Source organism: Elaeis guineensis, chromosome 1 (genome assembly GCF_000442705.2).
Source record: "Elaeis guineensis isolate ETL-2024a chromosome 1, EG11, whole genome shotgun sequence".
Taxonomy (NCBI): Eukaryota; Viridiplantae; Streptophyta; class Magnoliopsida; order Arecales; family Arecaceae; genus Elaeis; species Elaeis guineensis.
The window spans coordinates 67,569,852-67,577,352 of record NC_025993.2 but is presented as its reverse complement, the minus strand read 5'-3'; positions in this window follow the sequence as shown (position 1 = coordinate 67,577,352).

Genomic DNA, 7,501 nt, shown 5'->3' with positions numbered 1-7,501 from the left:
TCTTCCTGCAATTAAAGTCAGGGGCGAAGTCCGGCTCCCGTAGGAGTCCGGACAAAACTTACCAGCAGTTAAAGTCGGGGATGGAGCCCAGATCTCATAAGAGTCCGGGCGGGGTCTATGTGCAATTGGAGTCATGGGCGGAGTCCGGCTCCCGTAGGAGTCCGGGCGAAGTCTGGCTCCCGTAGGAGTCCGGGCGAGGTCTGCCTGCAGCCAGAGTCGGGGACGAGGCCCGGCTCCCGTAGGAGTCCGGGCGGAGTCTTCCTGTAATTAAGGTCAGGGGCGAAGTCCGACTCCCATAGGAGTCCGGACAAAACTTACCAGCTGTTGAAGTTGGGGACGGAGCCCGGCTCCCGTAGGAGTCCGGGCGGAGTCTACTTGCAGTTGGAGTCGTGGGCGGAGTCCGGCTCCCGTAGGAGTCCGGGCGAGGTCTTCCTGCAATTAAAGTCAGGGGGGAAGTCCGACTCCCGTAGGAGTCCGGACGAAACTTACCAGCAGTTGAAGTTGGGGACGGAGCCCGACTCCCGTAGGAGTCCGGGCGGAGTCTACTTGCAGTTGGAGTCGTGGGCAGAGTCCGGCTCCCATAGGAGTTTGGGCGGAGTCCGGCTCCCGTAGGAGTCCGGGCGAGGTCTGCCTGCAGCCGGAGTCGGGGATGAGGCCCGGCTCCCGTAGGAGTCCGGGCGGAGTCTTCCTGCAATTAAAGTCAGGGGCGAAGTCCAGCTCCCGTAGGAGTCCGGACGAAACTTACCAGCAATTGAAGTTGGGGACGGAGCCCGGCTCCCGTAGGAGTCCGGGCGGAGTCTACTTGCAGTTGGAGTCGTGGGCGGAGTCCGACTCCCGTAGGAGTCTGGGCGGAGTCTGGCTCCCGTAGGAGTCCGGGCGAGGTCTGCCTGTAGCCGGAGTCGGGGACGAGGCCTGGCTCGCGTAGGAGTCCGGGTGGAGTCTTCCTGCAATTAAAGTCAGGGGCGAAGTCCGACTCCCATAGGAGTCCGGACGAAACTTACCAGCAGTTGAAGTTGGGGACGGAGCCCAGCTCCCGTAGGAGTCCGGGCGGAGTCTACTTGCAGTTGGAGTCATGGGCAGAGTCCGGCTCCTATAGGAGTCCGGGCGGTGCAATGGGAGTTCGCCATCAGCAGCCGAAAGCCGGAGGAGTCTTGCGAGGGTCAATCCTGTTAAGAACTTCGGCTGAGGATATTTTATACCCAACACCAGTCCCCCTACTTTCGAGTTCGAATTTCGAATGAAAAAAGTACAGAAAAATTTTTACAGCCGAAGTTATCTCCTTGAATCCTGTGCACGATCGCCCCCCAGATATTTTGGCATTAAATGCACGTGTGCTGGAGTCTTTTCGAATCAGGGCGATTCGAAGGGACCTTTCAGAATTCCCGCTGGTACACTGGCCCAAGCACGGTGCAGTAATAGCTCTGTCAGCTATCAGCCACTTTTAGCCGCCTGCTGTGGCGAGTGGGACACGTGTCGAGTGCGGATCGGCCTGGGGGGATTCGCGATCATTATGGCGCCAGATCCCAGGGTCTATTTAAACCCATCCTTCCACCTTTAGGGGCCCTATTCTGCCTGAGAATTCTATCGATGTCCGCCTTTTCTTCGAGAGCCCTGACCCTCCTTGGCGTCTTCCTTGGCCCTAGGCATCCTTCGAGTCGTCCCTGTCCTCACCCCTCTGCATCCTTCAGAGCGATCTAGGTTAGTCCCAGAACCTTCATCTTTCTTCTTGCCATTTAGGGGCCTCTTCTCTTCCATTTTCTTCTATCGCATTCCTCTGATCTGGTCTCTCGCAACCTCTCGTCCCTTGTCTCTCCTGATTTCTCCGGGTTCTTTAGGGCCTTCGTTTGAAATCGTTCGAAATATCTTCCGGCACCTCCACTTTCAGTGGTTCTGGGAGTTCTTCCACCTCAGCCCCCCAGGACCCCCACTCTGTAGATGAACCCACATCTGGGGCTGGGCTTTGCCCGATTTTTGCATCGGGTGCCATTCCCTGCTCCCTGACTCCAGATGAACTCCTACTGATAAGGGTTCAGTATGGAGTTCCTCCGGAGTACGATCTGGAGCTTCCTGGCCCCTCCGACCGGGCTAGCACTCCCCCACCCGATCGTTTCTGTCTGTATCAGGAGGCCTTCCATGCCGAACTCTGGCTTCCGCTTCCACCCTTTGTCGTCGCCCTTTTCCGCTTCTTAGATATCTCTTTAGCTTCAGTTGCTCCGAATTCCTTTAGATTTTTGATAGGGTTTCTCTCTCTTTGCCATGTAGTCGAAGTTCAGCCATCCCTTTCTTTGTTTAGGCATTTTTACACCTTCAAGCATCACCCTTCGGCGAAGGACTGGTGGTATTTCTTCCCTCAGTTTGGCAAGAAGGGGTTACTGAAAGGTGCTCCCTCTTCAATCCATAACTGGAAGGAAAAGTACCTCTTCATCCACTGCCCGACCTTGAGGCTTGGACTGCCCCCTTGGGGCTCTCTGAGGGACACTGTCCACCGGGCTCCCAGCCTAGGGAAGGACGACCTTCAGGCCGCCCGAAATCTTCTCGACTATTCCGCTCCTTCCCTTCCCAATCTTCTGAAGGAGCAATTTTTGTTCAACATCGGCTTGAGCCCCCAGGATCCCACGAGTATTCCATCTTTTCTTTTCTCTTCTTTTCTTCCATCCTTCTTCTTTCTTTTTCTTTCTCTTTCTCTTTTTTTTTTGTTTTTCTTTCTGTAATGAGGTGCACCTTAACGCTTTTGTCTCCCGATGGCAGTGTCCTGCTGAAGCGCTTCTCCTACCACAGGAGATTTCACTGAAGTCTACAATCCAGCGGCTGAAGAAGGAAGTCCTTCATTTAACAAAAAGGTCAAAGAAGACGAAAGGCGAGCTTCGCAAGTTGAGGGAGAGTCACTCTGAAGCCACCGCGGAGGTCACCCACTTTCGAAATCTCCACGTGAAGGGGATCATGGAGTACAGTCAGAGGAAGGTGAACTTTGAGAAGGAGCTTGAGGAACACAAGAAGCACGCCAGCGATCAAATTTGGGCTCAAGCTACCAAGATCAGTTCTCTCAGGGTGGAGCTGTCGGCTGCCCAGGAGAGGATTGGCCAGCTGGGGGGAAGTTCATCCAGACTTTTGACTCGGGCCGACAGCGACCGGGAGTGGTCGAAGAAGGTCTCCGACCTCCAGCAACAGCTCCAAGATGCCGAGGCGAGCTATGATGCATACCGGATCGACTGGCGCAAGCAGGTGGATGAGTACAAGGGGAGGCTCAGGATGGCGACCGACGAGGTGGCCCACCTTCGAAGGCAGCTAGCTGAGGGGGCTCAATCTGCTTCCGCTCGGGATTTCGACAAACTCCAATCCCTGAGGAGGAGCGCAGAAGAACTATCCGTCGCTCTTGGAGAGGGGAAGGCCGAGCTACAGCAATTGAAGATCCAGTTGGTATGCGAGCAGCAGGCCGTCAAGGATGCGGAGACGGAATCCGAGGTCCTGAGAAAAAGGCATCGAGAGGTGGAGAACGAAAGCCAGTGATTTCATCGAAGATACATGGAGATATTAATGAGAGAGAGGGAATTCGAAGCAGAAGTCGAATGTTTAAGGGGTTCCCTGACGAGGGTCGAAGCCGAAAGTCCGAGGTCGGAGGAGGTCGGGTCCCCTTGGGGCTCTTTTTATCCTTTGTTCCTCTAAGTGTCTTCTTTTGTCGCTCGTCTGTTTGTCGTCGCCGTTGCTGTCGTTGTTGTTTTTGTTGTTTTATTTTTGTTCCTTTAGCCTTCTGGGCTTTATAGTATATATTTCACGAATGAAATGAAAAGGAGATTTTGTGTTACCTCATCCATGTATTGTATTAAATTATCGTCCGTCGAACTTCTCTTGTCTTTTGACTTTTTGACGTCGATGTCGTTTGGAGGTGCCCAGTCGTTGCCACACTGATTTGCTTTTCTTGTCATCCATGGCCGTAGGCTCGAGCTTGGTGGTCCGAACTTCACATTACCCCGAAAGAGTCATTATTTTCTTGACCTGTGTCGAGAGCCCTCCTGAGGACCAGGGGTGTCCGGTACGAACTCCCATCTTTGTGGAGACGAGGTCTCCTATGTCTTTGGCGTAGTTTGTCTTTCATCTATTGCCGATGTAGTTCATCGCTTTCTTTTTTAATTTCCCTCCTCTTTTCGGAGTGAGGGTCCTCCCCTTGCTTTTTGCGGGGTTGTGTAGAAGTGTAGAGGTGCAGTTGAGGGGCCTTTCCCCTTCATCCGATCTTGTTGGGCAGTCGGGTTTTTGTCACCATCAGGACGAGGTTCTCCTTCTGTTCCTGACGTAGTCGATCTCAGCTCAGGTTAGGATGAAGTTCTCCTCCTGCTCCCAACGAGGCTGTGGGGGCACATAAAGGTCATTGCAAGGGCCTCTCCCCCCATCCGATCTAGAAGAATCGGGCCTTCAATTTTGCTCATGTTAGGACGAGGTTCTCCTCCTGTTCCCAACATGGCTGTGGGGGCACATTAGGGCATTATAGGGCCTCTCCCTCCATCCGATCTAAAAGAACCGAGCCTTTGACTTTGCTCATGTTAGGATGAGGTTCTCTTCCTGTTCCTAACATGGCAGTGAGGACACATTAGGGCATTGTAAGGCCTCTCCCCCCATCCGATCTAAAAGAACCGGGCCTTTGACTTTGCTCATGTTAGGACGAGGTTCTCCTCTTGTTCCTAACATGGCTGTGGGGGCACATTAGGGCATTGTAGGGCCTCTCCCCCCATCCGACCTTAAAATAATCGGACTTTCATTTTATTTATGTTAGGACGAGGTTCTCCTCCTGTTTCTAACATAGTCATGGGGGCACCTAAGGGCCGTTATATGGGCCTCTCCCCCAATCCGATCTTAAAATAATCGGACTTTCATTTTATTTACGTTAGGATGAGGTTCTCCTCCTGTTCCTAACATAGTCATGGGGGCACCTAAGGGCCATTATATGGGCCTCTCCCCCAATCCGATCTTAAAATAATCGGACTTTCATTTTATTTATGTTAGGATGAGGTTCTCCTCCTGTTCCTAACATGACCTTGTTTTAATTGTTTGAAGGGGTTATCCCCAGTCGTGACAAGCCCATGCAAAGTCAAAAAGAATTTTAATTCAAAGCAAAGTCGTTAGTAATACATTTACAGGTTTATCAAGTCCCATGGTCGTGGAAGGTCTGCTCCTCCTTGAGGTCCTCCGGTGACGGAGTTGATGGTCCCGATTGGAGGCTGATCTCCGGGCTGCTCTTCCCTCCTCGGTGGTTCAGGTGGCCGTAGGGCCCTTGGCCGATCCTCTCTACCGTCAGGCCGGCGTCGAATGAACCTATCGAGTCAACCTAGCCGGATGAGCTCCTCGATCTCGTCTCGGAGCTGGATGCATTCCTCCGTGTCGTGGCCGTGGTCGCGATGGTAGAGGCAGAACTTGTTAGGATTGCGCTTTCCAGGGTGTGTGCGCATCCTCTCTGGCCTAGGGAGCTGCTCTCTGACCTCCATCAGTACCAGGGTTGTCGATGCGTTGAGGGGGGCATAGTTGCGGAACCTTCCTGGGGGAGAGCCCCGTCGAGCTCGACGTTTCGGGCTTCCCTGCCTGCACGCTCGTGGAGGAGTCGGGCGCGCTTATGCCCGGGAGGAGTTCGAGAACGGGGCCGAGCTTTTCTCGCCCCTTTTTCGACTGCGGACTTACTCGAGTCTCCCGCCTGCCTCTCTCTCGCGGTCTCCTCATCCTTCATCTTGAAGGCTTCTTCCGCTCGGGCATACCCTTCGGCCCAAGCCAACAGGTCAGCAAAATCTTTGGGGTACTTCTTCTCTAGGGAGAACAAAAGGTCGTTCTTTTGAAGGCCGCCCTTCAGAGCGGCCATTGCTACCGACTGGTTCAAGTTCCGAACCTCCAGTGCGGTGATATTGAAATGGTTGATGTAGGCCCGAATGGATTCCCCCTCTCTCTGCTTGATGTTGATGAAGGACGCTGAACCCTTCCGGAGGTGCCGGCTGCTGACAAAATGAGCCACAAATTGGTGGCTCATCTGATCAAAGGAAAAGATGGTACTCGGCTTCAGCATCGAGTACCAGTTTCTCGCCGCTTCCTTCAAAGTGGATGGGAAGGCTCGGCATAGAATGGCGTCGGGCGCGCCATGAAGCAGCATCATCGTTGGATTCATCTTTTCGGGAAAGAATGGGCGGCTGGCCCAAGTGGCCCATCCCACCATCGGATTTTGAAGTTCTGGCGATGCTCTTTCCGATCGCACTGATGCCTGCAGCTGCTGTTGCTGTTGCATGGCCTGCACGGCTTCAGTGAGGCCTCTGACCTGCTGCACCAACAGGTCGAATTGCTCTGCGCCAACCGCCGCTGCCGAAGGAGGGGGTAGAGGCTGGGAGACCGGAGGTGAGGCTGGAGCCTGGGATCTGGCCGCGGAGGCCGTGGATCGCCGTGTGGATGCTCTGCGGGGAGGCATCGGGCGAAGACCAAGTAAGAAAAGGGGGAGTGGATGTCGGAGAAGATGGCCAGAGGCGGTCCCGTTGAGCGCTCCTTTAAGAACAAGGGTACTGCGAAGACACAGTCGCCCTTCCTCTAGCGCCAAACCTGTTGGTACAAAAATTTGCCTGCATCGGAGAAACTGGAGTCGAGGAAGTCGCGGTCATCGTCGGGACCTACAAAAGAAGTCTAAACCGGAGGTGGGGTTGCTCCGGCAAGACCCTCTGATGCTCAAGTTAGTTCTCTGCCTCAACAAGAATGGAGTGCTCGAATGAAAATTTTAGCAGAGTTTTAGGATAGGAATTAGAGCTTAGAGAATAACGAATCTGGGGTCCCCCTTTTATAGGCGGAGGGAGCAACAGACTGATAGCGATGTCTGTAACCGTCTGGTAGTGGGCTGCCCAGAGTCAGGAGGAGTTTGTTGCGAAGAGTAGTGGAGTGGAATCGTGGCTACCACTGGGACATGCCACGTGGAGTCTATCGTGGGGAGTGGAGCGGCGTCCGTTCTCGCAACTTGCCAGAGGATGGAAGAATCGCGCGGTATTCGTCGCAGAAAGTGGAGCAGGATCGTGGGCATCATTGTGGTCTGCCAGGGAGTAATGGAGCCATATGGAATCCATCGCAGGAAGTGGAGCAGAGTAATGGCCATTACTGTGGCCCGCCAGAGAGTGATGGGGTCGTGCGGAATCCATCGTAGGAAGTGGAGCAGGATCATGGCCGTTGCTGCGGCGCGTCAGGGAGTGCAGGCCAGTCAGCTGAAGTTCGGCCGAAGTGTCTGGCGAAAAGAGGTGGTTAGCTACCCGTCTGAGAGGAGCCCGAAGTTCGGCTCCCGTAGGAGTCCGGACGAAGTCTTCCTTCAGCCGAAGTCGGAGATGAGGTCTGGCTCCCGTGAGAGTCTAGACGGAGTCTTCCCGCAGCCGGAGTTGGAGACGAGGCCCGGCTCCCATAGAAGTCCGGGCGGAGTCTTCCTGCAATTAAAGTCAAGGGCGAAGTCCGGCTCCCGTAAGAGTCCGGGCGGGGTCTACGTGCAATTGGAGTCATGGGCGGA